This window comes from Pogoniulus pusillus, unplaced genomic scaffold (genome assembly GCF_015220805.1).
Source record: "Pogoniulus pusillus isolate bPogPus1 unplaced genomic scaffold, bPogPus1.pri scaffold_83_arrow_ctg1, whole genome shotgun sequence".
Lineage (NCBI taxonomy): Eukaryota > Metazoa > Chordata > Aves > Piciformes > Lybiidae > Pogoniulus > Pogoniulus pusillus.
Window position 1 is genome coordinate 7,216 of NW_026974726.1, and position 16,856 is coordinate 24,071.

The following is a 16,856-nucleotide window of genomic DNA, read 5'->3' on the forward strand; positions in this document are numbered from 1 at the left end:
TTGTGAAGGAGAGATCTGCTTCTGGCCTGGACACTGGGGTGGAGGCTGCAATCAGATGGTCTGTGGGAAGAGAGCTGCCAGAGCTGCTTGGATGGAGTGGAGAGCAAGGGGAGGAGGAGAAGAAAGGTGGCTGTGGGCCCTGGTTGCAGAGTGCCTGCAGCTGGCAGAGAGCCTCTCAGCAGCCCTGTACAGCTGGAGGAAGAAGTGAGCTCCTGAGAGGCAGTGATCTGTGATCAGTGCAAAAGCCCCACGTGCTGGAGGGTAAGCACAGGCTGCTGGCCTTGGGTCGCTGCCTCCAGGCTGGCTTAGAGGGCTGGGATGGAGACCTTCTGGAGATGAAGGCCTTCAGCTGTGGGTGAGTGCAAGGTGTGCTCAGTGCTGGCTGCCCCTCAGACACGCAGCAGCAGGAGTGTGCCATGGGCTGGAAGGCTCCCGATGGGGAAGGCTACTCCGCTGAGTGCAGCTACTCTGAGAACAGTCTCCAGCACAGGTGGGGATGGCAAGGTGAGCTCTGGCTGACCTCCTGGGGGTGAACATCTGCCTTGGCGCTGGGTACTGCCCTGCTTTGAGACAGAGTGAGCTCAAGGGGAGAGAGAGAAGGAAACCAGAGCCCTGTGGGTTGAGACAAGGAGAGTTTAATGCAAAGTAACTCAATGTACAGCACCTTCTGAGCAAGCAAAGCAAACCAAGGCAGCAGAACACACTCAGCAAACAAAGCAGCAAGTGGCAAAGGGCAGTGTCCAAGCCAAGTGAAAGAGACACAGACCCCAACCCAGAGAGTGGAAGAAAGCCCCCCAGAGCTGAACTCCAAGCCTCCCCACCCTCTGCTCCAGCCAGCACTTGTGCTACAAAGCTGGCGTGAGCAGCAGGGCAGCAGATTCCCATCAGCAGGCTGAACAGGCTGCCCCAGCTGCTCCCTGCCAGCCCAGAGCAGCACAGGTGTTTGTTGTAGCCTTGCTCCATCAGTCTCGGCCAAACCAAGGCCATGGCATCTTCACAAGACCTCCTCAGCTCTTTTGCAGCACAGCTTTGGGGGGCTCCAATTAAGACACAAAACTGCTGATGTGGCCTGGGTGCTGCAGTACCTGGGCCCTGAAGCTACTGAATCAGCTTGCAGTAAGCCAGGTGGCTCCCCCGCCGCTGGGGACAGCAGCAACAATGCCCTCAGCCTCTGGCGGCTCTGCAGGCTGCTCACTGCAGTCTTAGGGTTGGGGGTGCTGCACAGCACCCATCTGAGGAGGGGACTCAGTGCCCCCTGGCTGCATTTGCAGATGGCACCACATTGGGTGGCAGTGCTGACCTGCTGCAGGGCAGGAGAGTCTGCAGAGGGATCTGGACAGGCTGCATCAATGGAGCAAGGTCAGGTGTATGAGGTGTAACAGAGCCAAGTGTGGGGTCCTGCACTGGGGTCACACCAACCTCAGGCAGCACTGCAGGCTTGGGGCACCCGGGGGTGCTGGTGGCATGCTGGCTGAGCACGAGCCAGCAGTGCTGGGGCAATACACACAGGCAGCAGTGCCTGTGGAAGCTTGGCACTCTTGGTGCTCTGCAGCCTGTGTTGGGTCAAGAGAGGCCCTTAGAGGTGTCCCAGGGCCATCCTCTGTGAGGAACAGTCACTTGGCTTTCCTCCCAGCCCACTGGACTTGGGGCTTTTGTCCTCTCCTTGCCATGCCAGTTCATGCAATGGAACATCCACAGCAGTGGCTGGAAGGTGTCTGAGCAGCATCTTCCCAGCGCAGCCACAGGTCCCTCTGTGCTGTGCGGGGGCAGTGGCTACAAGCAAGTCCAGTTCCCTGGAGCAAAGCTCTTTGCTTTTGGCTCTGAGGGCACCTCCACGGTGCCCTCTGCTCCTGCTGGGGGAGTCCTTTTGAAGGTAAGCCTGAGGTGCTCTCAGTGCTTCCATACAAGCTCCTGTAACGAGGTTGCAGCAGCAGCAGCAGCCACTGGCAGTTGGGAAGCAGCAGCTGCTCTCTGTGCAAGCTGCTGCTGGGTTCATGCACTGTGCACTGTAGCATTGCCTGCTGCTGAGCAAGGCTCTGACCCCTCTGCTGGCATTTGGCTCTCTGGCTGCAGCTCTGCAGCACTTGTCCTTAGGGTCTAGCTGAGCACAAAGCTCAGCTTTCATCTTTTAATCTATTGATGCAGCTCAGCTCAGTGCAAAATGTGTGCCTGGTGCCTGCAGCTTCTCTTTACCCTGCCCTGTGAGCTTCCTGAGGCTGTGTTAGCCTCAGCCTGATCCAATCTTCCCCTTGGGGGCTGCAACCCAGGCCCAGGCTGAATGCTTCCCACTCTCCAAACTGCTGTGCCACAGTAACAAAAGGTTCCCGGTGCCACAGCCCTGCCCTGCCTCCTCTGGGCTCAATGCCCAGCAGCAGAAGCCACTGCAAGGCAGAGTAAGTGCAATGGTTCCTCCACCCCTGGCATTCAGGAGCAGCTCTGCTAACAGGAGCTATAGTTGAGCCCCAGCCGCCTCCCACCGCCTCTCTGTGTGTCTCCTCCCCCCGACACTCCTCCCCCTCTGTCTGACCCCTCCCCCACCCCCCCCCACCTGTCTCACTCCTCCCATCCCCCTGCCCATCTATCTGCCCCTCCCTGCCCCTCCCTGCCTCTCACTGCCTCTCACTCTCTGCCCCCCTCTCTTCTCTCCCCTTCTCTTTTCTCCGCTGGGTAAATGTGTGCCTGGGGCCTGCAGCTTCTCCTTACCCTGCCCTGTGAGCTTCCTGAGGCTGTGTTAGCCTCAGCCTGATCCAATCTTCCCTTGGGGGCTGCAACCCAGGCCCAGGCCGAATGCTTCCCACTCTCCAAACTGCTGTGCCACAGTAACAAAAGGTTCCCGGTGCCACAGCCCTGCCCTGCCTCCTCTGGGCTCAATGCCCAGCAGCAGAAGCCATTGCAAGGCAGAGTAGATGCAAAGGTTCCTTTGCCCCTGGGGCATTCAGGAGCAGCTCCACTCACAACAGCTATAGTTGAGCCTTATTTGCTTGGCCTCAGCCCCTGCTCTTAGCCTGCCTCCTGCAGCCTGCGACTGCTTCTCCGTGGCCGAAGCAGCAAAGTGGGGAAGATCTCAGCGTTGTGCTTCATTCCCTATCAGCATTCCCAAGGGAGTCCCCAGCAGGCTTTGGCTGGGCTGCACCGCAGCCAGGTGCTTGCAGGCGTGGGGGCAATGCCTCTGCTGCAGAAACCTGCCCCTGAAATCTGAACTTTCTGCCTTGCAGTCAAAGAGTGAGGAGAAGGTTCTGGAGAGCTGCCTCTGCTTGGCAGGACACTGAGCTGCTCTTGTGCCAGTGCACTGCAGTGCAGCCATGGGCTGTGGCAGCTGCCTCACTGCCTCCATGCATGGCAAGGTTCAATAACAACCTCACTGGCTCCAGAGTCTCAACGTGGGCAGTGCTGCAGGGGCCAGAGCAAGAGCCGTGACAGAATCGCTGCCAACTGCACAGCAGCAGCTGCGTGGGACAGAAGGCAGCAACAGTGCTGCTGCTGCCGGCAGCTTCAGCTCTGCAGAGGCTGAGGTGGAGCCGAGGCAGGCGGCAGCACAGGGCCTGGAGCTCAGCTGGGGCAGAGTGGGAAGAGCTGAGCCAGAGCAGAGCTGTGTGCGGGCAGAGCCTTTGCTGTGGCCTTGGCTCCTCGGCCTCTCTCGGCCCTTTCTTCCTGCCGCTGTCTCTGCCCCCACCCCCTCCCCTCTCTGCCTCCTGCCCGCCCCCCTCCCCTGCCACCCTCCCTCCCGCCTCCCACCCAACCTGTAGAACTCCGCCCCCACACCCGCTCCTGTCTAAGTCCGCCCCCACCCCCCCGCCTGTCTAACTCCTCCCCCACCCCCCCGCCTGTCTAACACCGCCCCCAACCCCCCACCTGTCTAACTCCGCCCCCACCCCCCCACCTGTCTAACTCCTCCCCCACCACCCTGCCTGTCTAACTCCGCCCCCACCACCTCGCCTAACTCCTCCCCCAACCCCCACCTGCCTAACTCCGCCCCCACCCTGTCTATCTAACTCCGCCCCCACCCATCCGCCTGTCTAACTCCACCCTCACCCCCCCCACATGCCTAACTCCGCCCCCACCTCCCCACCTGTCTAACTCCGCCCCCACCTCCCCACCTGTCTAACTCCGACCCCCACCCCCGCGCCTGCCTGACTCCGCCCCCACCCCCCCCGCCTGCCTGACTCCGCCCCTGCCCCCCGCCTGACTAACTCCGCCCCCACCCCCCCGCCTGACTAACTCCGCCCCAAGCCCCACCTAACTCCGCCCCCACCCCCCGCCTGTCTAACTCCGCCCCCACCCCCCCGCCTGTCTAACTCCGCCCCCACCTCCCCACCTGTCTAACTCCGACCCCCACCCCCGCGCCTGCCTGACTCCGCCCCCACCCCCCCGCCTGCCTGACTCCGCCCCTGCCCCCCGCCTGACTAACTCCGCCCCCACCCCCCCGCCTGACTAACTCCGCCCCAAGCCCCACCTAACTCCGCCCCCACCCCCCGCCTGTCTAACTCCGCCCCCACCCCCCCGCCTGTCTAACTCCGCCCCCGCCTGCCTAACTCCGCCCCCACCCCCCCCACCTGTCTAACTCCGACCCCCACCCCCCCACCTGTCTAACTCCGCCCCCACCCCCCCCACCTGTCTAACTCCGACCCCCACCCCCCTGCCTGCCTGACTCCGCCCCTGCCCCCCGCCTGACTAACTCCGCCCCCACCCCCCCGCCTGACTAACTCCGCCCCAAGCCCCACCTAACTCCGCCCCCACCCCCCGCCTGTCTAACTCCGCCCCCACCCCCCGCCTGTCTAACTCCGCCCCCACCCCCCCCACCTGTCTAACTCCGACCCCCACCCCCCTGCCTGCCTGACTCCGCCCCTGCCCCCCGCCTGTCTAACTCCGCCCCCACCCCCCCCGCCTGTCTAACTCCGCCCCCGCCTGCCTAACTCCGCCCCCACCCCCCGCCTGTCTAACTCCGCCCCCACCCCCCCCACCTGTCTAACTCCGACCCCCACCCCCCCCACCTGTCTAACTCCGACCCCCACCCCCCGCCTGTCTAACTCCGACCCCACCCCCCCGCCTGTCTAACTCCGACCCCACCCCCCCGCCTGCCTAACTCCGCCCCCACCCCCCGCATGTCTAACTCCGCCCCCACCCCCTCGCCTGACTAACTCCGCCCCCACCCCCCCGCCTGACTAACTCCGCCCCCAAGCCCCACCTAACTCCGCCCCCACCCCCCGCCTGTCTAACTCCGCCCTCACCCCCACGCCTGTCTAACTCCGCCCCCACCCCCACGCCTGTCTAACTCCGCCCCCACCCCCACGCCTGTCTAACTCCGCCCCCACCCCCACGCCTGTCTAACTCCGCCCCCACCCCCCCGCCTGACTTAACTCCACCCCCACCCCCCCGCCCCTCTCTCTGACTCCGCCCCCACCCCCTCCGCCGGGTGGGCGGTAGGAGGCAGAGAGGAGCAGGGCAGGGGCTGAGAAAGGGGCAGGAAGAAAAGGGCCGAGAGAGAGGCAGAGCAGCAAAGGCAGCAGCAGCTCTTTCCCTCTGCCCCACCTTAGCTCCGGGCACTCTGCTGCCGCCTGCCCCTGCCCCACCTCAGCCTCTGCAGCAGCCCTGCTGTGCCCCCAGCAGCTTCCCTCCCGCTGCTCCCCACCGCTGCCTAGGCCAGCACAAAGCTCAGCTTTCAGCTTTTTCATCCAGTCCTGCAGCTCAGCTCAGTGCAAAATGTCTGCTGCTGCCTGCAGCTTCTTTTGACCCTGCCCTGTCAGCTTCCTGAGCCTGGGCCAGCCTCACCCTGATCCTCTCTGCCCCTTGGGGGCTGCAGCCCAGGCCCAGGCTCAATGCTTCCCACTCTCCAAATTAAACCCTCCAGCTCTCCAGAGTAACCTTTTGTTGCTGTGGCACAGCCCTGCCCTGCCTCCTCTGGGCTCAGTGCCCAGCAGCAGAAGCCACTGCAAGGCAGAGTAGATGCAAAGGTTCCTCCACCCCTGGGGCACTCAGGAGCAGCTCCAGAGTTGAGCCTTACTTGCTTGGCCTCAGCCCCTGCTCTCACTCTGCCTCCTGCAGCTGCTGCAGCTCAGCTGAGGCCAGCAGCCTGCGACTGCCTCTCCGTGGCCCAAGCAGCAGAGTGGGGAAGATCTCAGCCTTGTGCTTCATTAGCAGTGGGGAGAGGGACATGGAGTCCCCAGCAGGCCAGGTGCTGCTGCCTCTCACTCCTGTCCTTGCTCAAACCTGCAGGGGGCCCAGCAGAGCGAGGGAGGTTCCTCTCCCTTCCTACTCCGCTCTGCTGTGGTTCTGCAGAAGAAGGTGAGGCTGGAGCAGAGGCCAGAGCCAGCACAGGGCCTGCTGATCAGGTGGCACAGACTGGCCAGAGCTGTGCCAAACCAGAGCAGTCTTCTGGCAGAGCTTTTGTGGTGCTTTTTCTTTTGCCTTCTTTCTCTCCCACTCTTTCTCTGCCTCACTTTTTCTCTCCTCGTTGGTTTTTGCCTTTAGCATTGCTGCTTTCTTTCCCTCTCTTTTCCCCTGCCTCAGCTCTGTCTCCCTGTCCTGTCTCCAGCTCTGTCTCAGCTGGGCTGCTGCTCCTTGCTCCTCCAGACCACAGAGGCCTGCATCCTGCTGCTTCTCCCTCTCACGGACACTCAGCTGCCATTCACTCTCTCTCCCCATCCCTGGCCTCAGCTCTGCCTCATCCAGAAGCACCTCCAACCCGCAGGCAGCAGTTGGCCTTTGCCATGTGCCCATGCAGGCAGCACAGCTGTGCCGTGCTCCATGGGCCAGCAGTCAGGGACAGCAGCCAGCACTGCCCCCAGCACCACACCCCACATGCAGGGCCTCAGCTTTCCCTGAAGGCAGGCAGAAAAGCCTTCCTGCCCTCCCAGGGGCACTGCAGGCAGCCTGCACCTGCCAGGCCCTGTGCAGCTCTGGAAGCCCAGGGGCTGATGTGCAGAAGCACCTTGCAAGCTCCAGGGCCAGGCCTGGCTCTGCTCGCAGGCAGCTCCCTGCACGGGGGCACAGCAGAGCTGGGCTCAGCTCCGCTTCCACTCAGGGGCACTGCTGGAGAGCAGCACACAGCCAGGCCTGCTACCTTGTGCCTGCCCACGGCCAACTCTCTTTGCCACGCTCCAGCCAGGAATGCCTCCCTGCAGCTTGCCATCGAGGCCAGGTCCTCCGGCTCTGGGCACTGGCAGTGAGTCCCTTCTGAGTCCTGGACGTTCATCTTGGGAGGTCTGCTCGCTGCAGTATGGAGCTGCACCTTCTGGCCAAGGCATCCACAGGCACTGGAGCAGGAAGGTGAGCACAGTGCAGGCAACTAAAGAACTCCTGTCACGCTCTGGGCCTCCAGGGGCAAACACCCAGCAGCACCAGAGCCCAAGGAAAGCCTGCAGCCAAAAGGACCAAATCCCTGTCCCACAGCACTGCCTCAAGTGCTGCCTGAGCTCCCAGCCTCGGCCCTGCTCCAAACTGCAGCATCCCTGCCAACTCCTTCACAAGGATGCCATTGCCTGGCACTTGCTACCATCTCACCACACAACTCTCAAAGCCACACAGCTGGGCAGCAGGCCAGGAGAGCAGCCTCCAGGCAGCAGGACAGAGGAACTCATCTCTCCCAGGCTCTCCAGGAGCACCTCGCCTCCAAACCACCCCACACCAACCCCCAAGCAACCAGGCTCTGACTGGCTTACCGAGGCAGCAGCTTGCAGGTCTTTATGAAGGGCTGCAGTGCTCCTGGGCTGTGCTGCTCAGCCTGCAATGTTCACCTTGGACCCTGACAAGCAAGCACAGGCCTCAGCACAGAGGTGCACAAGAGCACAAAGCCCCAGAGAAGCCTGGGACACAACCTCCCCTACAGCAAAAGCAGCTCTGGCCACCCTGTGCTGCCTTGCTGGGACACAAGAACACAGAGAGCAGAGCCTGGCTCCACTCTGAGCTCCTCACCGCTGCAGGCCTCCTGCCAGCTCTTGGACAGACGCAGTTCCCCTGCAGGCATCCTCCAGGTGGCCCTGCAGGTTCTGCCCTGCTGTGTCAGACCCAGAAGCAGTGCTGGGAAATAAATACACCTGTCCTCCTGCTCCAGGTATGGACAAAGGGACCTCACTCTCAGGCACCTCTCTAACTGCAGGCCCCAGGCTCACAAAACAAAGCTGAGTCGCTCCCAGGTCACTCCCTCTGCTCTTGGGGCACAGTTGGCTCGAGTGCACTCAGACAGCTGTAGGGCAGCCACCTGCTGCCAAGAGAGAGGCTTTCTCCATACCTTAGCTTCAGATCTCTCCAGCTCCTCCTGCAAACTGACATTCTCCCTCTGCAGCTCACTGCTCTTCTGCTGCAGGCAGCTGCTGCAAAGCTTCTGGGCTTCGTGGGAGGACTCTGCCAGAGGCTGCACTCTGCCAGCGTGCACAAGCTCCTGCTGCAGCTGCAGGACCTTTTGTTACAGAAACGGAGTTCCATGAGCAGGGAGAGGTCAGGCAGAAGCACACAGGAGGAAAGAGGCTTTGACTCAAGGCACTGTGTCATTACCTGGCTCTTCAAAGTGCTCAGCAGAGCAGGGCAGGCGATTCTGCCCTTCTGCTGCACTCTGCTGTGGCTCCTCCTCACCTGCTGCATCCAGCTCCCCAGCACAGGGAAGGCATCAACCAGTTAAGAGCGGGGCCAGAGAAGGCCACAGGAGGAGACAGGGAGCTGGAACAGCTCTGCCACAAAGGAAGGCTGAGCTACAGCTCTTCAGCTTCGCCTGAAGCAGGCTGCTGGGGGATGTCATTGCAGCCTTTCAAGGGAGAGAGATGGAGAGAGAGACGTTAGCGAGGGCTGCAGGGACAGGACAGGGCCTGTACGTGGCATGGGCAGGAGCTGGGGGCTGCAACCGTGCAGCTGATGGATGGAGGTTCCTCTCCCCTCCCAGTGCCCTCTCTGCAGGCAGAGGACAGCAGCAATGGTTTGCAGCTCTACTGAGGGCTTTCTGCTTGAGGCTCTGCCCCTTGGATTCTGGCCTGACTCTGAAGGACGCCAGCAATGTCCATGGCTCATCTGAGCCCCTCAGAGTTCAGCGATCCTCTAAGGGGCTATGGAGAGGCCGACAAAGGCAGCCAGAGCCTGGCCCCAGCTGGGAAAATCCCCTCAGCTGTGCCCGTGCTGCCCTTTGCCGGCTCTGCCAGCCGAGGCCGTGGCAGCTTTGCCACGGGGCACTGCCCACCCCCACTGCTCCTTCGCCCCCAGCCTCTGGGCGCCGACTCTCTGCCACTCACCTCTGCCGGCTGGGAGAAGCAGAGGCGATGCAGGCTGCCGCCGCTGGCGTCTCGCTGCCGCTGGCCTCCACCGGCAGCCACCGGCGCCGAGCACCGCGGCCGGACGCCTGCAGGGCTCGGGGCGGCTCCCGCCGGCGGGACGGAGTCGGACGGCAGCCGCCGAGGGCCGTGGCGAGGCTCGCCTGGGCCGGGCCGGCTCTGCCCCCGGAGCCTCTGCCAGGCGTCTCAAGAGCCTCGCTCGCCGCCGCCTCTCGGTGCTGCAGGCTCCTGCTTTGCTCCCTGCCTCACTGGCGGCTGTGGGGCTGAGAGACTCCGAGCTTCGCCCTGCCCCGGCTCTGCGCTCTGCAGGCAGGAGGAGGCAGTCAGCTGAGCACACAGCACCAGCGTCAGCCACACAAACTCCTCTGCCCGGGAAGGGGCCTCTTGTTCTAGGGCCGCAACGGCGGCCAGCGGCGCCCCGCAACGGCGGCCAGCGGCGCCCCGCAACGGCGGCCAGCGGCGCCCCGCAACGGCGGCCAGCGGCGCCCCGCAACGGCGGCCAGCGGCGCCCCGCAACGGCGGCCAGCGGCGCCCCGCAACGGCGGCCAGCGGCGCCCCGCAACGGCGGCCAGCGGCAGCCAGCAGCTCTTCGCCTCACCGCCGCGCTCCGGCGGCTGCACTGCGCCCCGGCTGCTATAGCAACAGGGACGCGGACGCGCAGCGGCACTGTGACAGCAGCAGGGACAGAGAGGGGAGTGCCCAGGGTGGGGCAAGAGAGTGCACAAGGGGCAGAGCCCACCCGGGCCCAGAGCGGAGCGGGGGCTGCTTGCGCCCCCCCTGCTGCAGCTCGGCCAGCCCAGGCCTGCAGGCTGCTCTCCACCAGCACCCCCAGGGCTTTCCTGCAGGCAGCAGGGCCCCAGCACACTCCCACCCGGCCTGACATAGCCCCCGGGGCCCCGGCACACGCCGCCCCCAGGCACTCACCGCAGCCGCTCCGGTCCCGCTCCCGCTGCCAGCTCCCAGCGCCCCTCTCCGGCTGCTTCCTCCGCAGCACTCTCCAACGGGGCCGCCGACCACGCCCCCCGCGCTGATTGGTCAAGGGCCGAGCGCAGCCTCCCATTGGCTGCGGAGCGCCTCGCGCCCCACCCGCTCCCGCCCCCGCGGCCAGCCCCTCCCCGCCCCTCCCTCCCGCGCTCCGCCCGCTCCGCGCAGCGCCCCCTGGGGGCTGCAGTGCTGCCGGTGCCTGGCACCGCCTCGGGCTGCAGTGCAGCCCCGGCCCGGCCCCGCTGCGCCTGAGGCGGGCAGAGCCTGCGGCCCCAGCGCCGTGCGGCCGAGAGAGCCCAGCCGAGGGCCCGGGGCGTGCTGAGCGGCAAGAGGCTGGAACTGGATGATCCTGAAGGTCCCTTCCGACCCAGCCCATTCTCTGCTTCTCTGCCTCTGTCCCAGGAGCAGGCTGTTGAAGGAAGCTGCCCAGCAGCGTGGGTCCTGCAGAGCAGCAGCGTTTGCTGTCCCGCAGGGCGGCCAAGGGCTCTTGAGGAGGCTTTCTTCAGCTGGCTGCAGGCAGCTCGGTGATTCACTGTTTGATTGTCTCCAGCCATTAGGAGGATGTTGCCTCCTGTGCTTGGCCTCTTCTGAAGGATTCTTTGGCAACTGCTCTTTGATGGCTGCTAAACGGCGTGGAGCAGGGATACAAAAGGGAACTCTTGCTCCTCTGTGCCCCAATTGCCCTAGGGGGAGAGCTGGCCAAAGGGACCGATCCTTTCTTGGCTGCCTTCTTTCTGAAGGCAAACCTAATGTTTGTCCTTCCGTTCTTGAAAGGCTTCTCCTGTTGAACACAATTTCACACAATTATAATGAGGTGACTCAAGAGCAGAGAGGTTAAAGATGAGCTTCACATGGTTGCTGTAGCTGCTATTTCATTTACAATTTCTGTTGGCTGTGGCATTTTTGTCAAGGGAGAAATACTGAAAGCATTTCACATGTCACAGATTTTATGAGCTGTCTTCTGTAGAGCTTATCAAGGTCTTACTCCTCTTGATGCATGTTTCTTTGAGAGTCAGTCACTGCTTGGAACCTTGAGGTTTGGACACTTTACCTATGTCCTGGTGTGCACCCAAACTGGGCTGTTAGAACTGGGGGTGTGCAGCCTGGAGAAGAGGAGGCTCAGGGCAGAGCTCATTGCTGTTTACAACTACCTGAAGGGAGGCTGTAGCCAGGTGGGGTTGGTCTCTTCTTCCAGGCAACCAGCAGCAGAACAAGGGGACACAGTTTCCAGTTGTGTTGGGGGAGGTCTAGGCTGGATGTTAGGAAGAAGCTCTTCCCAGAGAGAGTGATTGGCATTGGAATGGGCTGCCCAGGGAGGTGATGGAGTCGTCATTCCTAGAGGTGTTGAAGCAAAGCCTGGCTGAGGCACTTAGTGCCGTGGTCTGGTTGATTGGCCAGGGCTGGGTGCTAGGTTGGACTGGCTGAGCTTGGAGGTCTCTTCCAACCTGGTGGATTCTATGACTGGTGCTCCATTGCTATTAATTATGTTAGTGAGAGGAAAGCAGCCTTATTTCTCTTTCCAAATGCTCTGCAGGAGTATTTTCCTGGTGAGGAAAAGAATAAAATCTAATATTTCATAGCCCATAATGTAGTATCCAGGAGTAGATGAGATATTGCCTGTCTCTGTCAGGCAAAAAGGAAATGAGGACAGCCTTTGAATAGCCTCCTTCTCTTTCAAAGTGGCAAGAGTATGAAAGGAGAATGACTTGCAAGCCAGAAAATAGAGTGGGGGTTGTCTGGCTGTCCCCATGCTAGCATGCAGTAGGATGCTGAAGAAGTAGATCTGTTTGTAGAGTAAAGCAGCTTGTGATGAGGTTCCAAGATGTGTAATGTTTTGGAGGCATACCTTGGGCTACCACTGCTGTGGGTTCTAGGACTCAACCTAATCAGCAGCTGAAGCACATCTGCTCTGAGTATTCCCAAATTCAGTTCAGTTCCTGCTTGCTGAGTCCTCCACCTCCTGTGATTTGGATGCACTAAATGGGGCACAGAAGGGATTCTTCTGACCCCACAATGCAGTCTGAACAAGAATGGTGATGCACCATATATATCCAGAATAGGGAGAAGGTTTGAAATCTTCAATTACTAGCAGAATGTTGCAGCAGAAAGATTGCTTCTGAACTGCTTCCAAGGTTGCTTCTGAAGCTGCCTGTATTTAAGCAGCTATGCTTTAAGCTGACCTGTAGGGAAGCAAGTTAAATGGGAAAGGCAGCACAGAACTGCAGCCTGGAACAAGAAGGAAGGAACCACAGAGCACTGGCATAGGCTTCCTAGAGAGGTCATGGAGTCTCCTTCTCTTGAGCCTTTCAAGGCCTGTCTGGATGTGCTCCTCTGTGCTCTGTGTTAGATAGGATTGTCCTGCTCTGGCAGGGGGGTTGGACTCGATGATCTCCTTGTGTCCCTTCCAAGCCCTAACGTCCTGTGAGCCTGTGAAAAAACTGTGTCAAGTGAGGTCCTAGAGGTGACAGGTTTATTCCTGAGATGGTTTAATGTATATTAGACCTTAAAAACTGGAGAAAAGAGAAATAAGGGCAGATAAATCTATCTCCTGTAGATCCTGTAGCAGTCAGTAGATCTGAGGGAGCGCCGTTAGGCTTCATTGGAGCTTTAATTCCTCTTGAGCTGGAACTTCCCAAAGAAAGGGCTGGCATGATTCCATGGAAAAGCTTTGCTTTGTTCTACCTTTTCTGTGTTTGGGATTTTTTTTATCTGTTCTTACAAAAGGATTTGGTGGTGCCCAGCAGCAGGACAAGAGGTAATGGGCATGAACATGAACAGATGATGTTACGTCTCAACACAAGGAGGAACTTCTTTAGTTTGAGGGTGGTATTGCTCTGGAACAGGCTGCCCAAGAGGATGCAAAATCTCCTTGCCTGGATTCAATCAGAGGTCACCTGGATACCATCCTGTGCACTCTGCTCTGGTTGAACCTGCTCTGACAAGGGAGCTGGCCTAGATGATCTCCAGAGGTCCCTTCCAACCTCTATCATTCTGTGATTCAGGTCTGTTTGAAAAACCAAAGCACAGTATCAGCTGGACTCTTCCCTTTGTGAGTAAGCCAAGAGTTGTGTCCTCTTCTCTCCAGAGCACTTCAGTTATCCAAGCTTCTCTGTAACCTCTGCTGGTCGGCAACATTGTCAGTCCCTGCTGTTTATGACCTCTTTCATGGTTGACTTGAATGATTATCCTGGCTAAAGCTTTCTGTGCAGCCTCATGAAGAGCTGCAGAGGTTGTCTAATGACAGCAGAGCTGCCTTTTGCTGTTACCCTCTCAGTGGTTTTGTGAGGACAGAGATGTAGACTGAAAGACATTGCTTTGTTCTGCTTTCCTGCCTTCCTGTGACCCAAAGGACTGAAACAAGCATTACACCAGCCTGCAGTCTTAGTCGTGTGGAAATATAGGCTGAAATATGACACTGTGGTCTCTTGGGCCTTGGCTAGTTGCTGACACTGCTCAGTACTAGTTAGTCAGAGGAGTGAGCCTGCTTACTACTAACAGAACAAGTCTTAGGATCTGCTTACTACTTAGAGAACAGGACTTGTGAGGAGCAGCTTGTTTGGTGTTGAGAAGAGGAGGCTGAGTGGAGACTTCATTGCTTTCTACAACTACATCCCTGAAAGGAGATTGCAATTAGAAGGGGCTCAGTCTCTTCTCCCCAGTACCAGGTGATAGAACAAGAGGAAGTGGCCTGCAATTGTGCTGGGGAGGTTTAGCTTGGAGATAAGGAAAAGTCTTTCCTGCAAGAGTGGTCAGGCAGTGGAACAGGCTGACCAGGGAGGTGGTGGAGATACTGGCTTTGGAGATGTTGATGAGCATTTCCACCTTGGCTCCTGTGGCTTCAGGATGCCTCCCACGGGAGAGGAGAGATAGTGGACACCTGGTTAATGAGCAAAACAAGGTGTTGTGTGTCAAAGACTGGGTTGTGCTTGCCTAGGTGATGCTAATGTGTAGATGAGTGCTCTGTGCTCAAGTCTATAGATATGATGTCAGAACGAGCAATAAAGGTCTCTGGTGGGATTCACATTGAGTCATCTGGAGTCCATGTGGTATCCCTTGGCAACAGGTGGTGACCTACAGCGCACTGCTGAAGGCAGCATCCGTGGCTAACATCCATTCTCAGTCACTCTTATTGCCATACATTTCCCTAGCACTCACAAGCATTTGGATGTCTGCCCAGGTGCTCTCTGTGGGGCTGTTTGTGTCTAACACAGGGTGGAATGGATCATAGAATCCTAGAACAGTTTTAGTTGGAAGGGACCTTAAAGAGCATCTGGTTCCTACCTGCTCTGCCAAGGGCAGGGACACCTCCTGCTAGATCAGGTTGCTTCAAGACCTCATGCAACCTGGCCTCGTATGCTTCCAGGGAGGGAGCATCCACAGCCTCCCTGGGAAACCTGTTCCAGTGCCTCACCACCCTCTGTGTAAAGAATTTCTTCCTAAGATATGCTTAAAGCTGGAGGTCAAGTCCTGGTCTTGTTTCTGGGCTGCTTCTGCACTGCTTAAACTGGACTTTGACATTGTTCCTGAGCCGGCAGTTGGCAGAGGGTGGTGCTTTGCCTCAGCATTTTGCTTGCCTCCCTCTCCTTCAATCTTCTGTTTCTTACAGGAAACACCTGTCTCTTGTGTACTGGAGAAGGAATGGTGTGTGTGCCATCCTGTGCTGGCTTTGCTGCCATCCTCAGCATCCTCCACTGGAAGGTCAGGAGTGCTGTGCTCTGCCCAGAGTGCAGCTTGTCTAATCTTAACAGACCAGTGATCTCCTCAGCTGTGCTCCTGAGAGGGAAGTTCTTCATTATCCACAGAGAATTTTTCTTGTAATCATGGTTCTGCTGTTTCTTCAGGTGCCTGAATCTGTGTGCTCCCACTTGTATTTTGTTCACAGCAACCTTAACATCTTTCTTAGAGCTCTTTAGGATGCGCAGGCAGCAGTGCATGCAGTGAGATGTGTGCAAGCTGCTGCAGTAAGACAAGACCAGCAGCAGTGCTAAGAAGGAATGCAGTGAGCAGTGCTGCCAGGCTTTTCTCTTTGAGGTAGGTACATAGAATCAGTCAGGGTTGGAAGAGACCACAAGGATCATCTAGTTCCAAGCCCCCTGCCATGCCCAGGGACACCCTACCCTACATCAGCCTGGCCTTAAACACCTCCAGCCGTGGGCCCTCAACCACCTCCCTGGGCAACCCATTCCAGCCTTTCACCACTCTAATGCTGAACAACTTCCCCTTCACATCCAGTCTGAACTTACCCATCTCCAGCTTTGCTCCATTCCCCCTAGTCCTGTCACTCCCTGACAGCCTAAAAAGTCCCTCCACAGACTTTTTGTAGGCCCCCTTCAGATGCTGGAAGGTCACAATAAGGTCACCTCATAGCCTTCTCTTCTCCAGCCTGAACAGCCCCAACTCTTTCAGTCTGTCCTTACAGCAGAGCTGCTTCAGCCCTCTGAGCATCCTCATGACTCTTCTCTGGGCATGCTCCAGCACATCCACATCCTTCTTGTAATGAGGGCTCCAGAATTGGATGCAGTACTCCAGGTGGGGTCTCAGCAGATCAGAGCAGAGGGAGAGAATCACCTCCCTCGATCTGTAGGCCACATTGTAACAGAATGACAGGGGTTGGAAATGATCTCTGGAGATCAAGTCCAGCTCCTGTGTCAAGGCAGGTTCAGCTAGAGAAGGTCACACAGCAGGACTGTAATGTCTCCAGAGATGGAGCCTCTTCACAGCTCTGTCAGCCTTAAGTTAAAGATCATCCTGATGTTCACAAGAGGAGCACACATATGTTCTAGTTTCTGCCTCTTGGCCCTTGTCCTGTCACTAGGCACCAGTGAAAGCAGATTGGTACCATCCTCCTGGCACCCACCCTTTAAGTGTTTATAAGCATTCCTGAAACTCCTCCCCCAGTCTGCTTTTTCCCAGACTAAAGCACCCAAATTCTCTCAGCCTTTCCTCATGAGGCAGATGTTCCATTCCCCTCACTGGTTCTGTAGCCCTTTTCTGTCCCCTCTCCAGCGAGTCCCTGTCATTCTTCAACTTGCAAACCCAAATCTGATTTGCCTTACACTGAACACAGTCCAAGCAAGGTAAAAAACCAAATGCAACACATCCCTGTGAGAAAGATTGGTTCTGCAGGAGTTCTGCAGTTGTCCTTACTCTGCATACTTTTCCTTGGAGCCAGTGATGATGTCTCAATGAATTTGTACATAGGTACAAAAGAAACTAAAAACCTAAGACTGTGCTGCAAGAAGAGGAGTTTTGTTGTGTGCTCCTTTTGCTCAGCATAAATTCATCCCTGAGAAATGAACACAACCTTGTGCACTGCAGGATTTATTTTGTTACAAACCTTCTCATTGATTTGTCAGAAGGTTCTTGTGCTCACCTGCCAGCTAACATCACAGTGACATTTTTAAAGGCCTTTCTTCTGTGCTGAGAGTGTGTCCTGTTGCACAGTGTGGTTTTGTCTTGGTTCTCTCTCAATTGCATCCTTTAGGAGTTATTTCACAGCCACTTTTAGACTGGAGTGTAAATGTAAAGGGTAAATCAAACCCTGCAGGACCTTTCCTCCAGTTGGGGCATTTACATGCAGCTCACTTGCTGGCTGGGCAGCCAGCTCCTGTGTCAGTT

General features: G+C 58.4%; 1 long non-coding RNA gene across 4 annotated transcripts; it reads right to left on the bottom strand.

The window, feature by feature from the left end:
* Positions 1-273: 273 nt before the first annotated feature.
* On the bottom strand, positions 274-10,202 carry LOC135174583 (uncharacterized). 4 transcript variants are annotated; one of them, XR_010302022.1, is made up of 5 exons: positions 10,179-10,202; positions 9,216-9,557; positions 8,491-8,737; positions 7,659-8,395; positions 6,804-7,253 (listed from the first exon to the last, which is right to left on the bottom strand). It is a non-coding gene; the product is annotated as an uncharacterized LOC135174583 (long non-coding RNA). The 4 variants fall into 4 exon arrangements; XR_010302024.1 differs by having other exon boundaries at positions 7,659-7,741; positions 8,228-8,737; XR_010302023.1 differs by lacking the exon at positions 6,804-7,253 and adding an exon at positions 274-612 and having other exon boundaries at positions 7,659-8,737.
* Positions 10,203-16,856: the final 6,654 nt, after the last annotated feature.